Source organism: Canis lupus, chromosome 14 (assembly GCF_048164855.1).
Source record: "Canis lupus baileyi chromosome 14, mCanLup2.hap1, whole genome shotgun sequence".
NCBI lineage: Eukaryota > Metazoa > Chordata > Mammalia > Carnivora > Canidae > Canis > Canis lupus.
Window position 1 is genome coordinate 26,635,369 of NC_132851.1, and position 21,307 is coordinate 26,656,675.

A 21,307-nucleotide genomic window follows, 5' to 3' on the forward strand; every position below is an offset into this window, starting at 1 on the left:
ATTTTTATTTATTTGAGAGAGAACACAAGCAGGGGGAGTGGCAGAGGGAGAAGGAGAAGCAGACTTCCCACTGAGCAGGGAGTCCAATGCAGGGCTCAATCCCAGGACCCTGGTACCATGACCTGAGCCAAAGCCAGACTCTTAACCAATTGAGCCACCCAGGTGCCCCAAAGGGCTACAATTTTTAATTACTTGTTTATCTATTAGTCATTTACTTACTAAGTATACATTTATCAATAACCCATTTCTTAATTTAACAAATGTGTATTATGCATTTACTGATTTCCCCAGGCATTGGGCTGGGACCTGGGCATATAGTGATGAACAAAAAAATCATGCTTTCTGCATTTATGGAGCTTATAATCTGGTGGGTAGAGAGAAGATATACAGATAAGAGTTCAAACAAGTAAAATCAAGTGGAGGTAAGTACTAGGAAAGAAAAGAACAGTGTGTTAGAAGAGAGAATAACAGAAGTTGATGACCGAATCTAAAATAATTGGTTATGCAGTATGGCAAACATTACCTCTCCCTGTAGCAGATACTGCTTATTGCCTATCTATTGGCTTTTTCCCCTATTTTCATTACTGAGAGCATCCTTGTTTGTTCTGAAATGAAACATACACAGCGCTAGTGGTATCACTATGGCTGATCTCTATTTTCCACAGTAAATCCACTCTTCTTTTCCAAATACTCATCTTCTAGTCTCTCTTGTAGCTAATGGTGACCCATGGTATACTTCCTACCATATACACAGAAAAAGTCTTCAGCAGAGCCTCTAGGAAAGATTTCATAGCCTCATAGAAAAAAACAAATACTAGAGAAAACCTGCCCTTCCACTTTGTTTCTTCGTCGAAATTTTGGTGGGAAGTTGTTATGTTTAGAACTGCAGGGATCCCGGGGTGGCTCAGCGGTTTGGCGCCTTTGACCCAGGGCGCGATCCTGGTGACCCAGGATCAAATCCCACGTCAGGCTCCCGGTGCATGGAGCCTGCTTCTGCTTATGTCTCTGCCTCTCTCTCTCTCTCTCTCTCTGTATGACTATAATAAATAAAAATAAAAATAAAAATAAAACTGCAGCAGCCACAGTGACTTAAGATGATCCAAACCAACAGTCTGAAGATAAGCAGAAATCTTTGGTCCTCAATAATGTATTTTTCCTGCATTAATCTTAAAATCAAATCCCTCCAGATATGCATTAGAAAGTTGTATTAGAAAGCAAGATAGGTTTTTAAATCTAAGAATGTAAGTTTTTTTATTATTTGCAGCTGAAAGACACAAAATTGTAGAGGCTCAGAAAAGACAAGTGTTGTGCCTATTTTTTTAAAGAATTTCCCAGTGTCTTTCAAAGTGCACGGCACATAAGAGTCACTTAATAAACACCTGTTTAATGAGCAAATAAAGGATAGAAGGGATTAATGAAAATTGTATAGGCAGTAGAGGGTTATAGGAAAATCAATTTTGAGATAGTCTAACCTCAATCAATCACTCCTTCATGAGATTAGATCAAGGAGTTACATAGGACATTGGACACAATCTACCAGAACAATTAACTCAGTTCTGAGTGATGGAAGTTTGTTAATACAAGCACAAGATCTGTCTCACCAAAATTGCTCCAGAGGCAGTATTCTCTCTCTTTCAGCCAATTATAGGGTCAGAGAAATTGGGCTTTGTACTCTCAACTTCTATATTTCACACTGTATCTTCCTCACCTTCAAACTACAGATATCTTATGTCTCTCTCTCCCTATTAACACCTATGGCTAATATTATACAAGTCTTGGCTAGTGCAATAAGGCAAGAAAAATAAATAAAATGCATACAGATTCAAAAGGAAGAAGAAAACTGTCTTATTCAGAGATGTTATAATTGTGTAGGAAGCAAGTCAAAAGAATGTACAAACTATCAGAGCTAATAACAGAGTAAGGTCATTGGCCATAGAGTTTATATTCAAAAGTTAATTGTAGTTCTATATACTAAGTACAGAAAGTTGGAGACGCTGTTTAAAAAAAAATAACATTTACAATAGCATCAGAAAATAGCACACTATTAGGACTAACTCTAATCAAAGTTTTAAGACCTCTACACTGAAAATTGGAAACCAATGCTGAGAGAATTTAAAGAAGACTTCAATATGTGGAGAGACTTACCAGGCTTATGGTTTGGAAAATTCAGCATTTCTAAGATATAAATCTCCAAACTTATCTACAGATTCAATCTAATTCCAGTTAAAATCTCTGAAGTTTTTAAATTTTTTGTTGTTGGAATATACATGCTGTTCTAAAATTTACATAGAATTGCAAAGAACCTAGGATAGCCAAAGAAATTTTGCAGAAGTAAATTGAGAGATTTACACTGTCAGATTTTGAGAACTTCTAAAAAGCTACAATTATTAACACAGTGTATATTGGTACAAGAATAGAGAGACTAATGGAACAGAAGAGAGTCCATACAACCATAGTCACTGATTTATGATAAAAGTGCCGATTCAGAGGAGAGAAGATGTTTTAAATAAAATATTGGGTATCAAGGTGTTAAAAAATAAAACTGGAGGGGCACACGAGTGGCACAGTCAGTTAAGTGTCTTACTCTTGGTTTCACCTCAGGTCATGATCTCAGGGTCATGGAATCGAGCCCCACATGGGGCTCTGTGCTCAGTGCAGTCTGCTTGTCCCTTTTTCTCTGCTCTTTACCCTGCTTTTTAAAAAAATTTATTTTATTATTATTATTTTTAATAAATTTATTTTTTATTGGTGTTCAATTTACCAACATACAGAATAACACCCAGTACTCATCCTGTCAAGTGCCCCCCCCCCCAGTGCCCGTCACCCATTCACCCCAACCCCACCCCCGCCCTCCTCCCCTTCTACCACCCCTAGTTTGTTTCCCAGAGTTAGGAGTCTTTATGTTCTGTCTCCCTTTCTGATAATTCCTACACATTTCTTCTCCCTTCCCTTACATTTCCTTTCACTATTATTTATATTCCCCAAATGAATGAGAACATACAATGTTTTGTCCTTCTCCGATTGACTTACTTCACTCAGCATAATACCCTCCAGTTCCATCCACGTTGAAGCAAATGGTGGGTATTTGTCATCTCTAATGGCTGAGTAATATTCCGTTGTATACATAAACCACATCTTCTTTATCCATTCATCTTTCTATGGACACCGAGGCTCCTTCCACAGTTTGGCTATTGTGGCCATTGCTGCTAGAAACATCGCGGTGCAGGTGTCCCGGCGTTTCATTGCATCTGTATCTTTGGGGTAAATCCCCAGCAGTGCAATTGCTGGGTCCTAGGACAGATCTATCTTTAACTCTTTGAGGAACCTCCACACAGTTTTCCAGAGTGGCTGCACCATTTCACATTCCCACCACAGTGCAAGAGGGTTCCCTTTTCTCCACATCCTCTCCAACATTTGTGGTTTCCTGCCTTGTTAATTTTCCCCATTCTCACTGGTGTGAGGTGGTATCTCATTGTGGTTTTGATCTCTCTTTCCTCGTCTCTATCTCTATATCTGAAATAAATAAATAAATAAATAATAAATAAATAAATAAATAAATAAATAAATAAATAAATAAAACTTGACTATACCTCATATAATACCCCCAAATTAGTTACAGATGTGATGCATACCAAATATGATGGTAAAACTTCCAGAAAAAGATAAAGGTATATTCATAGCTTGGGGCAGTAGATATTTTTTTTAAACAGACACAAGAAATTGAAAAGGCAAACCACAGTCTGGGATAAGGTTTTTGTAATTCTGTGCATGTTTTGTTAGGTTTTGTTTTGTTTTTTTCTGACAGAAGACTCATACCTAGAATACATTAAAAATTCTAACAAATTAATAACAAAAGGACAAATACTCATTTTAAGTATGACAAAAACAGTTGAACGGGCCCTTTATACAGATCATTCATCAGGAAAGTGCAAATTGAAACTATAGTGAGTTACCACCACATATTTATCAGAATTGCTTTAATTTTAAAAAGACAAACAATACCAAGTATTGATAAGTTTGGGAAGTAAATGGAACTCTATATATTGCTAGTTAGAGTATGAGTAAGTTCAATTACTTTTCAGAAACTGTTGTAACTACCTAGAGCAAAATGTTTGCCTACACTGTAACCCGGAAGCCCTATTCCTAGATATATACACAAGAGAGATGAAATATACTAAAAGGCATGTACAAAAATATTCATAACCACCTTGATTCATAAAAACTGAATACTGGAAAAATTCAAATGCCCATTAGCATGAATATGAATCAATAAATTATAGCCTAATCATACAATGGAACACCACTCAGCAATAAAAACCAACTGCTGATATATGCAACAACATGGATTAAATTCACAACTGTTACGTGAAATGAAAGAAGTCAGATGGAAAAGAATACATACAATATGATTACATTTGTAACGTTCGAGGACAGGAAGACCAAATCTATAATCACAGAAGTCAGAACAGTGGTTATAGCAGAAGATACAGTTGTGAAGGGACACAAGGGAATCTTTTTAAGTGATGGAGGGGCACCTGGGTGACTCAGTCAGTGGAGCATCTGACTCTTGATCTCAGTTCAAGTCTTTTTTTTTTTTTTAATTTATTTTTTATTGGTGTTCAATTTACTAACATACAGAATAACACCCAGTGCCCGTCACCCATTCACTCCCACCCCCCGCCCTCCTCCCCTTCTACCACCCCTAGTTCGTTTCCCAGAGTTAGCAGTCTTTACGTTCTGTCTCCCTTTCTGATATTTCCCACACATTTCTTCTCCCTTCCCTTATATTCCCTTTCACTATTATTTATATTCCCCACATGAATGAGAACATATAATGTTTGTCCTTCTCCGACTGACTTAATCTTAGGGTCATGAGTTCGAGCCCCACATTGGGCTCCATGCTGGGCATGGAGCCTACTTTAAAAATTAAGTAACATGAAGTGATAGAAATATTCTTTGCCTTGATATGAGTGGTGATTACATAGATGTGTACAAGTATGCATATATAGAAGCAATTAATTAGTTGAACACTTAAGATTTGAGCCCTTTTTGGATGTTACTGATGTATTTTTTACTTCAATTTAAAATGTAAAAAAATCGTAAATGACTATATGTCGCATTCCCCAGAACTGCCTCTCCCCTTCTCCTCTCTCTCTTTCTCTCTTGCTCTCGCTCTCAATCTCTCTGTTCCACCCTGCCTCCCTCCCTCTCCAACTTCCTCTCTTGGATGGTACATCAAACCTGAGAGAAGTCAAGGAAATCCACATGGACAAATTTGGATTTAAGTAGGCTATTTTAACCATCAACATGAAGACAGCAAAATCAAGTTGAGACTTGAATTGCCTGCTTTGGTTATCTGTAACCAAAAGGCTCACTGGATAATTGCCCCAAATCCCACTTCACTTTATGTTATGTGTTTTACTGGTTTCTGGTTTGAATACTAAGGAGGGTTTTGCAGCAGAAGATGAGAATAACTTCCCAGTAATAGTGGCTTTCAGTCATCATATTCACGGGATACCATAAAGATTATAGCATCAGTCCAGTCTACTCACAGTAAGCAGTGTGGACTCCAGGCTGATCACGTAGCCCTCTGGGTCTCTCTCAACCTTCGCTTGAAACATGAAGGGACTGGACCATGTGCTCGTAGATATCTTGTTCTGTTCTAATGAAATACAAATAGTCTCTATTCTTCCTTGTAACTAATATTTACTCAACGTCTGCTGTAAATGAGGTGTGTCATATGAGGGATTCGAATTCAGGAGTTCAGTTCTACTTCATTACCTAATCCTATGACTTCGTGTAAAAGGAAAAAATAAAACAACATTAGTCATTTGATGTAAGGATTATCTCCCCACACCCTAGCAATAGGGAGATATAGGAATCAAGGGTTCAACAGATAATAGTAGCAGTGATATCTTGCTTTTTTTAGAGGAGAAAACAGCTCCAAAGACATGGACTGGCAGGTTTTTAAGTGTTCAGCTAAGTATCTTGGGTCTTTCTACTTCCTTCTTCTCACAGAGAGCACAAAGGCAACACTATACCTGTGTGTGTGTGTGCACATGCATGTGCACATGTGGATATATACACATATGTGTAAGGGTGTTTACATATATAGTGAATGTGCATAGGTACATATTTGATTTTATATGCAAGTATGTTCATTTGTGCATGTGTTTCTCAGTGATTGCATATAAGGATGCAGATATGTGTGAATTGTGTTTGCATGTGTGAGTATGTGCGTAGGAGTGTGTGTGGGGGTACAAAAAAGCTGCCCCAGGCTTCATCTTATTCTAAAAGCTGAGTAATAACATAAAAAACATGAGTCAGAAAGGTGAAGGGTTAACTGTTTACTGAATACAAAATTCATTCAGAAAACTGTGCTTTGTAACTGGTAAAAGGAAGTATTGACCAGTTTCTCGTAAAGTTACAATAGCCAGACTTGCAAAGGAAACCCCTCCTAGCTTGGAATTTTAGAGTGTTTCCTAGAGTTTGAAAGGTGTCCAATAAATGACAGGGCATTTAAACGAGAAGGGGATGGAGTGGGGAAACCTGATGTTTGGAGCATGAACTCATCTTCCTTTCCATCCATTACCCCTTTCCCCATCTCCCATAAATAATTTTAATAGAAAACTAATGGATTTATGCTTATTATCTTCTCCCTTACTTTTTGCACTTTTTTTTTTGTCTCATCCTATCTTCTAGTGAGGATCAGTGTATAGTATAGGAGAAAGCCATAACCCTGAATTCCAGTTCCTCTTCCTTTCACTAAATAATCTGTTTCCTCATCTGTCAAGTGAGTATAATAATGATGATCTCAGAAGTGGCTGCTGTGCATCAGATGAGCATAAGCTTATAGTCTCTAAGCTCTGTAGGAATAGGGAACACTCCTGGTTTGTTCATCTTTGTCTATTTTTTTAAAGATTTTATTTATTCATGAGAGACACAGAGATAGGCAGAGACACAGGCAGAGGGAGAAGCAGGCTCCGTGCAGGGAGCTCGATGTGGGACTCGATCCCAGGACCCTGGGGTCATACCCTGAGCCGAAGGCAGATGCTCAACTGCTGAGCCACTTAGGCGTCCCGTTATTTAGTACTCAGTACAGTGCTTGGCACATGATAAGTCCATCAAAATATTTGTTGAATGACTGAATGTATAAAAAGATGGCATTTTTAAAAATACATCATTAAGAGCTATTATAAAGTCATTGGTGGTAGTGATGAAGGAGAGGTAGTAGGGAGGGATTTCTCTAATTTGTATTCTATGAGTAATTCAAAAGAAAGCAGAAAGCAGGAAGGACATAGCATGTGTGGGAAGCAGAAACTGGAGACAACAAGACAGACTGAGCCAGCTCATGCTCACAGAGGTGGATCTCCTTTATTGTCTGCCCTCCCTGGCTCCAAGTCCTTCATCTATCTGTAGGTCAGATCTCTCACAAATACAAATCCCTTAATTGACCAACAGGGGGTGCTCCTCTTATGAGTTTGGCACTGACATTGATCGCTGTGATCTGACCAGCAAGGTGGAGAAAATAAAGACTTTGCAAATCAGGCGTAACCAGGTTCATTTTCCTATTCCCATATATACGTAGACCCTATTATTAATAGGATTTATTTATACAGGAAAAAAAACCCTGCAATATCAGTCACTTAGAATTTCGCTGAAATAAAAAACACAGAGGAACGTAGAACTAATGACTCCCACCATGTTTCAATGAGACTTCCCACAGGACAGAAGTAGGGGTGGCTACCCAGGTGAGTACCTAAAATACTCAACATTCTTCCAAATGATTTATCTAAATTTAGGGGAGCAAGCCGCACACACATCCTCTTTCCAACCCCAAGCCCTACACTGTTTGGATTCCAACAGTCATCCACATCTTGCTTGAACTAATTGCCATTATTACTGTACAGTTTTCTCCTGGCGTAGGGGTCAGTTTACAGTTTCCTTAAGTGACCTCATTTCAGCTAAGCCTCAGACATTCCTTCCCCAGTAAGTAGTCGTCAGGCTTGTTTAGGAGCTCAAGGCTCAGGAATATGCGGGACAGAAGCCTTTAGCTTCTGAAGCTCACCAGTACAGTGACTGCTTTATCATAATAATGAAGAAACTGCATCAGTTTCTTCCTCTGTTGTAAACACCAAGCAGAGGCTTGAAGGCCCTTTGTCTCATTTAGTTCCCACCACAGTTCTTTGTGACAGAGACTCTCATTAGACCCATTTTCAACATGAGGAAATAAGGGCAAAATGGTTCTGTAACTTGTCTAGAATAGTGTGGTTACTAATGAGAGGTTCAAAAATCATAGTCAAGCACTCTGACTCTTGAATCGCAAGCCAATTCTGTACTGGAAGAGAAATGAATGAAATAGGTCAGGCCCATATAATGGCTACAGAAGTTCAGGGAGATTTCCTGGTGCGGGATCATTCCTGCTGGGTCTTGAAAAACAAATGGAAGCATGCAGTTAAGGAAGAGAAGTGAAGGCATTCTGGGAGGAAGAGAGCATTTTCAAAAACATCTGAGAATTATGAAAGATCCTATTATACTTACATCACTTTTATCATGATGCCAAGGTCATTGGTGAATGCCTTCCTCCTCCCAGTGGGGTTGCGTGATGGTGAAGGGACATGGGTGGAAATGAGGCTAAAAGAGTCTAAACTTTTTCAATTAAAACTTGAATGGCCATCATCTCAATGCCCAAGAGAACCTCAATCTTGGAGCATGCTTTGGATTTTAGAAAACCCAGTTATTTGGAGTTGAAAATGTGAATAAGTTGGGGGATTACTCATATCAGTTCAGGGCTTCCAAGGTCATACAGCAAATGTTGTGTGGCTCAGGTATGGCCTTAGAAACTGTGTCTAAAGTCAGCGCAATGTGTTTTCAGCATGAGTAACAGAATTGCCATGCTTAAGATGAAACAGTAGATCAGAATGTGTAAGTTCCAGGGCAGTAGTCAGAGGGTTGGAGGAAGATAGGTAACCTTTTCCTCCCCTTTTCCAACTGTCTGCATTTAACCAGAAATGCGATGCCTTCACCAGTTTGCCATGCCCTGTGCAATGGGAAGGAAGATATGGTCTTCCCATTCCCATTGCCACAGGATCTGGGGAAACAAATCCTGGGCATACAGAGCTGTGGACGGGAAAGGCATCCAGCAGAACATATTTATTTGGAAGAAGATAATTTAAGCAATCCAACAGAAGGGATGTTTAAGATCCCCTTTCCTTTTCTCCACGAAGTTTATGTAGCCATCAACTTTCTCCCTGGCTACGTTCTGTACTTACAAAGAAATAAACTGTAGGTGACTCTTTGGGGGTTTTTATTTGCTTTCTTATTCTTTTGAAAGTATACAACCCAATGATTTGATATCCATAGCCATTGTAAAATGATTATGTCTGTCACTTCACACAGTTAATATAGGCGCCTCTCTTTTTCCTTTGGTGAGAATGCTTAAGACCTACTCTCACCAACTTTCAAGTGTACACATTATTAACTATCGTCACCATGCTGTACATACAGTAGATCCTCAGAACGTGTTCTTCTTGGAACTGAAAATGTCCTATATCACCCACATGACACTTTGAAAAAAGTCTCTGCCTACAAGGGATGGTGCCTGAATTTGGCTGGGAAATTGTGGCAACAATGAAAGACATGTGGGTGTCCTCACCTCTGCTGTCTCAAAATGTCCAGCTCTCAGGTTGAATGTTTTCCCCCATGAAAACCCCATTAAAAACAGAAACCAGAACTATGAACTACAAGAAAAAGATCTATTTGAATTTTTCTTCCGGTGAACTGCCTTTTTAGCTATTTTAGTACATTTTCTTGGTGGCTGAAGCATAGCAAACAGAATTGTGTTTCTTTCCCACAGACATCATATTTCTTTGAACAATACATGGAATGGCATGCATTGCAGGGCATTTAACACACAACATCAAAGCCACTGGAGGGAACATAGGTTGGGGAGACGGAAGAGGCAGGGGTACCATCCCACTCGGGATTCTATTTCTCAGAGGTCATCAGGTGGCATCAGGTGATATGTGAGAGTTTCGTGGAGGAGAGAGAGGCTTTTCTCCCCATATTGACTGCCATCCCTGCATCCCACTAATTCTGGAAGTCAAGTGAGCAAGATCGTCAGTGCTGAAAGCTGAGCAAATATTATGGATAAATCATGGAAATGCAGAGTTGAGAGCCAGACAGAAGGTCAAGAAGATATCTGAGTCAGCCCTCTGACTAGTAGCAGGTGATGGGTTATTATGCTGGTTTTGAAAACCAGGCAACTGGAGCCCCGAAGTGTTTAGGCATCCTATTCTCGTCTGAAGGTCAGCCGCTGTGGGAAATGATTCTCTCCATTATCACACAAACCTCCTCAATGTAAAATCAGCATTGTAGCCAAATCTATAGCTATGGAAAGCACAAGATTTTCCCTCTGCACAACACACCCTTGAAGGATGTACTCAAAATGTGGAACAGGTCATCACCCCTGGGGGTTCGCTTTGGGACTTCCTAATACTCATAGCAACGTAAGCAGAACTGCCTCACTTTGCATAGCTGAATTCGGTCCTGAGGAAATCATAGAGAATGTTACGTTCTCTTTTGTAGCCAGGTATTTTTAAATATTCTTTTTTTACACATTGTAAAAATAATACGTGTCTCTTGTGAAAATAAAAGATAAATATAACAGAGCTTTATTCAAAAACACAATTCTGCAATTGCAAAAATCATTATTAACGTTTCGGCATCCAGCAAGAGTCAGCAAACTCTCTAAGAACCAGATGATAAATATTGAGGTTGTGAGGAGTGATGGTCTTTATATCACAACAACTCAATTCCACCATTGTAGCGCAGAAGCAGCTGTAGACAATACATGCAGAATGAGTGTGGCTGGATTTCAGTTATTTATAAGAACAGGCAGCAGCATAGATTTGGCCCATGAGCCATAACTTGCCAACCCCTGGCATACAGAATTTGGAATTTTTCTAAGCACGCCATATCATGTATACAACTATGCATCCTGCTATTTTCACTTGCTATTATAACATAAATACTTTCTCACGTTACTGAACATTCTTATTAAATAAGCACTAAGCTGTTGCATATTATTCATTTTGTGAATATACCAAAATTTGCTTGACATTGGATACTTAGATGTTTTACAGTTTTCTGACTGTTTTATATACTGTGATGAACGTGTGTGTTTGTATTAGAGTTTTGCCTGCATTTCAGATTGTTTCCATAGGACAGGTTTCGGAAAAGGAATGTCTTAAATACTCTTAGAAAATATTCCCAATATTCCTTTTTTTTTTTTTTTTTTTTTTGGTCTCAAAAGGCTTCACCAATTTACTTCCAGAACTGTGTATGGAATTCCTCATTTCTCCATAACCACACCAATTTGTAAATCTTGCTAATTTTCAAAGAGCCAGAACATTTTAGGTAAGTGAAGAACTGTACAGACATGGTACTCAGGTCACAGACTCCTCATTCTTCACTCACACAGATGACTCCACCAGAAGGGAATTATGCTAAAGGATCAGGGGCCTACCTCTTCCTCCTTTCCCGCACCCTCTAAATCCACCCCCCTCTTCGGCTCTGGGCAGACTCCAGAGAATGGAATCTATTATCTTTCTGCATGTTCCTTCCCTCTTCCTGTCCATCTCACATCTGGACTGAATACAAATCCCCTGGTTTCCTGTTTCTCTACTCATGAAAGTTCCCAAATGTCAATTCCAAATTAACTCTTTTTTTTGCTTTTTTTTTTTTTGCTTCATCTCAAATCCTTTACTGACATCTTCTTATTGTCTCAAAATGGGTTGTAATGAGCTCTGCCTTTTTAAGACTCCCTATTCAGTCATTCTTGGTTAGTTGCCTTCATTGGGGCAGACTGTTCACATGAACATGTAAAGAGGCTTTGTGGGCAATAAGGAGTAGTGAGGTGTGTGATGCAGGTATATAAATTCAAAATCTTTCAACAACGGGCCAGCCCAAGGAGTTCTCCAGGGTATTGACTGGATCAAGCCCATAGGGTCTTCTACGTGCAATCTAGGTCTACCTAATTAGCCTCATCTACCATCTGCATTTCTCCCACATACTTGGCTACAGTCAGATACGTGGGCTTTGAATTTTGACTATGAAACTGATTATGACCAAAGAAAAAGTCATTTAACCTCCATAAGCCTTTATTTCTTCATCTGTAAAGCAGGGATAATAATATCTTTATCATGGAGTTAGGATAATAATATCTTGATAATAATGACTGGTTGTGAGGAGTAAATATGAGTCTGTATTCTTTTTTTTTTTTAAGATTTTATTCATTTATTCATGAGAGACACAGAGAGAGGCAGAGACATAGGCAGAGGGAGAAGCAGACTCCCTGCAGGGAGCCCAATGTGGGACTCAATCTCAGGACCCCGGGATCATGTCCTGAGCCGAAGGCAGACGCTCAACTGCTGAGCCACCCAGGTGTCCCTGAGTCCATATTCTTATAACTCTACCTGTCCATTCTCTTTTATCCTCACTGCCACTGACTTAACTTCTGGTCAAAACTACTGCACTGCAAGTCTGACAGTGTCTTTCCGTGCTAGCCAGGCACACAGGCTTTCACAGTCTGCCCTTGCCCCACTTTCCATGGCTTCTTGTCATCCCCACCTGTTCTGGAAACGCAGACTCTCACCAAATTCAACTGCCCCTGTACAATTTTAGCAAAGCTAATCTTTGACTCATCGGTATCTTTTTTCTTTCTTCTCAAAGGTCCTTTCCTTGCAAACATTCTTGATTAAGAAAAGCTCAGATTTCACCTGTCTGATATTACCTCTCTCTCAACATATTACTTCCCTCAACAGGAGGCCCATCGTCCTTTACATTTGATGGCACTGGAACACTTCAGTATCTTGACAAATATTTATTGAGCACCTAGTACATGCCAGGAACTGTACTAACTACCAACAGAATACAACCAGGAGCAACACAGACCTTTGTTCTCACACCTCTTACAATAGCTTCTGCATTTTGATCATTGCATTTTTTGGAAGTCAGGAGCCTCCCTTCCAGGCTGGGAGCTCCATGAGGAAAAGGGTGATGGTCCATTTGTCAATTAGCCCTGTGCTGGGCAGAGTGTAGCTGCTAAGGGGATGGGTATTTATGGAATGACTGAATATTTTGTTGCCAACGGGAAGCAGTGACCTTCTTGAGAACAGGACAGTGTCTGATTCACCTCTGTATCCCCCACAAGCAGCCAGCACAGAGCCTGGCACCATAAATCCTAAGTAAATGAATATCAGAGGAAATGAATAACTGACACCATATTGCCTTTGACCTCCCTTTCCTTAACTCTCACCAAAGAAAGCAAAACCCAGCAAAAAAAGCAGGGAGGAAAACTGGATCCCAAACTTGAATACCCCCATAAATAATACTCTTTTTATTTACAGGAAGATATGAGCTTCCCAAGTTATAAAAGTTGATACGCTGTAACCATCATCACTCTGTGATGGCAAATTACATGTTCATCCTTTATTGACTGAGGAAGCTGGCGTGAGGGATTGATCACCTCTGAGCCTTTTCCATAAGATGGAGGAGATAATAAAGCATCCACAAATGGGTTGAGGGATAATTAAATTAAATTAAGTAAAATACCTTTAATTACCTATCTCCAAGTACAGAGTAGGTATTCAAGAACTGTTAGGGTTTTTTTTTTTTTTTTACTCTCTATTATTCCAATAATCAAGTGTGACAGCAGAATTTGTTTTCTTGAAAAGTGCCTCCTATTTTTCCTCCAGTCAAATGCACAGATTCTTATTTCAAAAGAGTCATGTGTATCTGCTGGCCCCCAGGGAACTCTGAATTTTCTCAGTGTACAGGGTGATGCTGTAATAAGAGACTACAGGATGATAGCTCATTGTGTTAACTGGTTAAATGTAAAGGATGCTCTGCTTTCAAGGTGCCTAAGTTGAATTCATTCATTCATTCAATGCATATTTATGAAGGACTGGCCATGTGCCAGGCACTGTACTAGGTGTGGTATACAGCAGAAATCAAAGCCTTGCTCTCATGGAGCTGATTACAGAATCAAACAATAAACATATAAAATTTCTATGTAAAATGAGGATAACTGTGATGGGGGGAAATAAGGGGTAATCTGGAGAAGTCTGGATTGGGGAGGCAAAGGTGGAGGGAGAATCTCTGCTTGGCAACCCACAGGGTGAGTGACTGTGACTCGGAGAAGGATCAGCTCTACAACTGTGGGCTCCAGGCAGAATGAAAACATGGGGCCTGCTCTTCAAAATGTCAAGTCAGGAACAGTAGAGCATTAAGTCAAGTGTGGGGCCTTCTAAGTGCAGGGCCCTCATGGTGTGTCTACATAGGTCCTATTCCCATGAGCCAGCCCTGACTTCTGGCAAGCTAGTAGACTTTTCTTTGCCTTGTTTTTTTAAATGGGAAGTGCCTAGGGAATACTGACACATTTGATAAAGGATACTGTTTCTAAAGCTTTTTTGCCCCAAAACAACTTGGATGGAGTTCTTTTTCTAGTTTTCAGGGATCCCTGAAAGGGATAAGCTTGCTGAAGTTCTAACAACCTTCTGGAATGTTATGTAAGAGTGTGTATAAGTGCATATGCATATTTGGTATGTGTGATGTGTGTATAAGTGTGTGGGAGATATATGTGTTTGCACATGCATGCGTGTTCATGTGTGGTGTGTGTGTGACAGAGAGATTACATGTACATGTGTCTGCATGAGTGGTGTGCTTACTGGGAAGTGGGCCCATAGTCTTCATCATACTTTCAAAAAGGTTCATGACCACTGTTAAAGGGTTAGGAATCATTTAACTAAAGAAATGGAATCAGAGATTTCACTTACCTATAGGGAAGCAATGCTATTAATTTCTACCATGTGTGTGTCGCCTACTGTATGACATGTTCATATTTCATCTCATCTGAGCCCAGACAAACCAGAAGGCTAGACAGAGCAGGAATCCGAGAGCAATTTTTGTCCCTGATTCTAAAACCCATATTCCTAAATATCCTGGCCATTGGAGGGCATCACTGTTTACCCCTTTGGTCTCAGCTGTGCTCCTGAAAGCAGCAAATAAAGAGTCAAACCACAGTTTGACCTTAAACTATTCAACTCCACTTAATTACCCATTGTCGTGGAAGCACGTAAATACAGGATGTCCCCTCACTCTGCCATTCTGCTTTGCATCATTATCAAAAAGACAAATGTAATTCATGTCCAATTACTCACTCACCGCAAGGTCAGAATATTTATTTTTATCTTACTTGTGATGTTTAGGATTAGTGATATCAGTATTTATTCATGGCTAACCTAAATCAAACATCCTGTTGATATCTATAAAGGGCCATATAGTTATTGTCACAGGTATGCTGAGTCACAAAGCACATACAAAGTTTATGAGTTGACAGGGAAAAGGGTGCAGGGAGGGGAGATAAGTGTGCAAGTGTCTTGTGAAATAGCCACATTGTTTATTTATATTGTCCATTTATTGAACTTGATAGGTGCATGGGAAACCAAAGCCAATTAGAAACAAAATAGTGAAGATTTTTTGAATTTTTATTATTGTTTTCAAAGTTGATGGTGGTGGTGACTTTTTGGTTAAATTCATCAAATGCTCATTTTATTTATTTATTTTAAAGAATTTATTTATTTGAGAGTGAGAGAGCAAAGTGAGTGAGAACACAAGTGGGGGGAGGGGCAGAGGGAGAGGGAGAACCAGGGAGCCTGATGCAGGGCTCGAACCCAGTTCTCTGAGCTGAAGGTAGTAGCTTAACCAAATGAGCCACCAGGTACCCATCAAATGTTCACTTTAGAAATTGTTTTCTCTTTCTAGTGGAATAGAGCCTTGACCAGCTAGAGGAAGACAAAAAAAGTAGTAGAGGTGGGGAAATGCAGGGGGCTAATGTGACTAGGACTAATTTACACTGAGATCCAGAATATCAATAACCACTGTCTGCCCAAGATTCCTGTGGTCCATTAATGAAATTAATTTAAAGTGGCTATATTGAAAGGGAAGACCTGAACACTTAGAAGGAGCAGGATTCAGTTGACCCATTCTTTTTCCCATTCAGATTTGCCCAGTCAAATATATTTTATTGTCTTGGCCACAGTCATAAAAACACATTTGCTCATTTCCTGATCTTCTCATCAATTTTCTTTCTTTGCAGACCTCACTGTTATAGGTTGTGCCTGCTAGTCCCATCTTTCTTTCCTTGCTCTATTTATCTATCTACATTAACAGAATACTTACACACAAATACACACACACACACACACACACACACACACACACACTATACATTTTTTTAACCCATTCCATTGTTTTTCTTGGTGTCCTCGAACAGATCAGTAGTCTTGGAATCAGGCTTCCAGATGAAATCCTACTAAGAGTTAGCTGTAAAACTTGGACAAGCATTTTGTCTCTGATCCTCGGTACCCCTGTGTAAAAGGAGGATGTGAAATCAAATGGTTTCTTTGGTCTCTTCCTATTCCATCACTCTATATTTCTATGCTTTTCTGTCTAGTTTCTGTGGGCATACAGTCATTAGAAATGGGGCAGCTGACTCTTGGTTTAATCAGACAAGTCAAACTTGGGGATTTGTGAACAATTTTAGAGTCTCTAATCAACAGTAAATGAAATAGGAGCCATTGATGTGATAGTCTCCATAAAGGTAAAGTTGATGTTTGAATATGTGGAAATATGTTAGGTTTTAGAATATGAAATTTCCATTTCATGGTGGATCAAAAATGGTGGAATAAAGGTAATTTCATAAGATTCATAGTCTGTGGGCTGAGATAGAGGCAGGAAAAACCTGATTTGTCCTGTTCTACTCTGTTCAGTTCACATTCGATGCCACACCAAAAAGGACAGTAAAAGACCAGAAGAGAGATACATTCAGAAGATGGAGACTATATTGAGAGGGGATTGAAAAGATGTCTCAGTGATGGGGAAAAAGAAAGGGGTTCTTTAGTTTAAAAATATTAGTAGCCTTCTAATTTTGGAAATAGCTGTACAAAAGATAAAAGATTTCTGCAGAATATATATATATATATATATATATATATATATATATATATATATATATATATATATAAATGAAAAGCCAAGATAGTGCCTAAAAAGTTCAAGAAGACTCAGATTCATGTAAGGAAGCACTTTTTGGGTGGAGCTGTCTGAAATGTGCCATCTCAGCTGGTTGTCAATGTGCCCTCACTGGGGTCATTTAAATCTAGGCCAAACACGGCCACTCCAGGAGCATGGGATGGTGAGTATAGTCCAATGGCATCAGCCTGGAGTAGATTTGCCATCCAGGGGACATTTGGCAAAGTCTGGAGATATCTTTGGTTACCCCAAGTCTGGGTGTGAGTGGGATGGTACCACTGGCATTTGGTGAGTAGAAGGCAGGGAATTGCTGAATATCCTATAGTGCACAGGACAGTCCTCCAACAGCAAAGAATTATCTGGTCCAAAGTATGCCAAGGTTGAGAAACCCTAGTCTATAGAATTTGATAAATATGTTTAATTCCTCACACCCCCAGGGCTGAGAGGGGGGGTGGAAATGATCAGAAAAATGGTTGTACAGGCAATTGTTTAAAATGGCATTTTTAAAAGAATGTTAATGACATGCAGAGCAATTATGAAAACACATCTACATTGTAAATACAATTTAAAAATATTGGTTTGAGAGTGGTTATCTCTGATTAGTAGGATTGTTCATACTTTGGTTTTCTTTTATTTGTTTGTTTGATTATTTTTCTCTATTTTCCCAGTAGTTATAAAATACAGGTACTACTTTTAAATTTAGTGACAAGAAAAATAAATCTAGTTGAATTCTGAAAGCCTGTTATGCCTCTGAGGACCTAATGGCAAATGGTAATAAGAACAGTAATGGTAACTTCACTTTAGCTGGCAAGTGCATGTGGAGATAGGCCAGCTCATTCACTCCCCATCAGAATGTAAATTGTTATAACCCCTTTGGAAGACAATTTGGCAATATTACTACAGAGCCTTAAAAATATTCATAGCCTATGACCCAGCCATTCTACTGGGAAGCTAGCCTAAGGAAATAATCAAAAATAGGCACAAAGATTTATGCACAAAGATGTTCATTTAAGCATGATTTATAATAGTCTAAAATTCAATTTATAATGGCTACAAATTGAAAACCGCCTAAATGAATAGAAATAGATGAATTATTAACTAAATTATAATAAATCCATTTGTTGTATAACATAGTCATTGAAAATAATGTTTACAATGACTGTTTGATGATGTGCTTTAACATAATAAGGATTCAGAATACATTAAAAGGATAACCTCCGGGCAGCCCGGGTGGTTCAGCGGTTTAGCGCCGACTTCAGCCCAGGGCCTGATCCTGGAGACCCATGATCGAGTCCCATGTCAGGCTCCCTGCATGGAGCCTGCTTCTCCCACTGCCTGTGTCTCTGCCTCTTTGTCTCTCTGTGTGTCTCTCATGAATAAATAAAATAAGTAAAATCTTTAAAAAATAAAATAAAAAAAGGATAACCTCCAAAATGTGAGTTTATAAAGGAACAAAAGTGTTTGAAAGGAAATATGTTAAAATGTCAACACAAGGTAAACATTTTTAGAATGTAGGATATAAGTGGCTTTTATTTTCTTCCTTTTTAATATTTCTGTGCCATTTCAAAATTGTATACAATGAAAAATGTAACTTACAATCAGATAAAAACACTGGTAAGATTTATCACATGCCACACTTGAGTCCATTAAAGTTGTGCATTTAAGAACCATCATCTCATTTAATGTTGTAACTACTTTCAAGGTAGGTTCATCATGCCCATTTCACAGATAAGAAAGCTGGGACTAATCCTCTTCATCTTCCATGTCTTATCTTACATATTGTTTCCTCTAAGAAGCCCACCTTCACCTTCCAAGTCTAGTTAACTTTTTTTCTGAGATTTTTCTGAGTTTCCCATTGTCTTTGGATTATTTTAGATTTGGGAGGGGGTTTTAGTGGTTTTGTTGTTGTTGTTGTTGTTGTTGTTTTGTATAGACAGTGCCTAGCAAGTATAAAACACAAAATAGGGATCCCTGGGTGGCGCAGCAGTTTAGCGCCTGCCTTTGGCCCAGGGCGCGATCCTGGAGACCCGGAATCGAATCCCACGTCGGGCTCCCGGTGCATGGAGCCTGCTTCTCCCTCTGCCTGTGTCTCTGCCTCTCTCTCTCTCTCTCTCTGTGACTATCATAAAAAAAAACACAAAATATTTGTGGACTGAATGAATAGATACAGAAATTAATAACTTACCCAAGCTGGTGAGCAGTAGGATTGGCCAGGTTAGCCTAATTTCAAAGTCAATGTCGTCACCGAATGCTCCAGATAGATTGTGGAGAAAACCAAAGTTCATTTCTCAGCACCTTTCCCAAGGCTCAGGACTTATTGTTGAAACAATAGAGTCTGGCTTGGAAGTTATACATTTATCCAGTTCTAAAGGCCTGAGTGCCTTCAAAAGGCAGCGTGGATTTTTCTCTGCAAATCGTGATTTCCCAATGCTTGACATGGCAGCTGGTAATGATTATTGCTCCTGTTTCCCTTTGAAATTTCATGTTTGTTTACTTAACAGGGCATTACTAATCTGGAGGAAGGGAATGGGTGAAGAACCCCATTTGTAAAGAGGATAGCAGGTTAATGAAAAGAAGCAGAGATATGTGTAGGTGATGCTGCTTCTACAAGGCTCTGTTCAACCAGGATGATTTAAGGGCAAACCTTGGCTGGCTGGTCATAATAAGAGCCAGATTATGGAGGGGATTTACGTGGCAATTACCATGGTCCTTGCTAGTGGGTTACAATGTTTTAGGGCTCCCTAGATATTTAAGATTAATGTCTGAATCAGTAATGTTATTGTTGCAAGATCTCAGTATGATGGGGAGCCATTTGAGACAAGAATTTCTATCCCTTATCAGAACATAAAATATCTCATAGTCTGCAAGAATACCAATGCCTATGGCCTGTAGCTGCCCTCAAAACAGGTTAAGCATCTCATTGATTGGGTTTTTTTCCCTGGCAGCTAAAATGCATAAATCAGTCTAGAGCTACTTTTACTCATCCAGGTAATATGATTAAAATGGGAATTAGACATGTTCAGTCATTCAGAGATGAGAGACTAAAATCACCAACCTGAACAAGGCAAATGATTATAGAAAATTTACTATGTAAATGGTAGATCAAGACTGCAATTAAGGACTTTTCCATGTACCACAGAGAGAGCAGATCCACAGAAGTCTCTGCAAACACACTATGCTTTTATCTTAGAGTATTTATTGCCAATGGGATCATAAACCCAAAGGAGTTTGAGGGAATTGATGGGTTAAGTGCTATGTATACACCTGATGAAGATTAATCTGGTGAATCAGCAATTCCCAGAAATCACATTGTGAGACCCTGAAGAGAGCTAATTGATTTCTCTATTGGTATGTTTCCTCAAACTCTGATATCTATGGAAGGGGGAAAGGTACAATAGAGAAGGGGCAAAGTCCAAGCAGTTTCCTCTGAAGAAAGTGGTCAAAATAAGTAATTCTTATTAATAAATCAGTTTGAGATCCAAATCATCCAGTCAATGGGATTAATAGCTTAACTTCTCTTCCCTAGAATCCCACAGATGAATCTTAACACTGTCTCAGCAGAAATGAGATGAAAATATAGGCATGGAGAATATGGTTGCCTCATGGCTTCCAAGTAATCAAATAGAACTTTGGGAGATGCCTTTGAGGATGTGGATGAGACTGATACCAGGGTCAAAGATATGCTATTTGGCCAAAAACACCCCTTCCTCCTCATCTTTGCACATGTGTAGGGAGGGGTAACTTAGAGGCATGATGAAAAAAAAAGAGGTTTTAAAAAATCTGCTAGAAGCCAATATCACAAGTCCAGAAGGACAAGACAAAGGCCAATATATAAATGACCTCATGTTAGCCACTCTCTTTCACTTTCTCATTTATTTATTAATTCATCCATTAAATAAACATTTGCTGGGCCACCCTATTTGGTGATGAGGCAAGCATACATCAAGAGTGAACAGATGACAAGCCTGGAAGCCCCATGGGAGGGAAAGAAATGAATATTATTGTACAACCTCAGAGCAAGGGGAAGAGTACTGAAGGCTAGTGGATGCCCAAACTTCTTCACTTTCTGCAAGTACAAGAACTGAGAATGAGAAACGCCATCACAGTCTGCCTTAGAGTGTCTCTAGTGTTTGCAGAGAAGTTGTGATATTTCATATTTTCCACACACACACACATACACACATCTACCAATTACATATGGAATCAGACAATC

General features: G+C 39.2%; 1 long non-coding RNA gene across 1 annotated transcript; it reads right to left on the minus strand.

The window, feature by feature from the left end:
- Window positions 1-2,876: 2,876 nt before the first annotated feature.
- Window positions 2,877-20,157, minus strand: LOC140603402 (uncharacterized). The gene is made up of 3 exons (XR_012006380.1): window positions 19,280-20,157; window positions 5,553-5,662; window positions 2,877-3,513 (listed from the first exon to the last, which is right to left on the minus strand). It is a non-coding gene; the product is annotated as an uncharacterized lncRNA (long non-coding RNA).
- Between the last annotated feature and the right edge of the window lie 1,150 nt (window positions 20,158-21,307).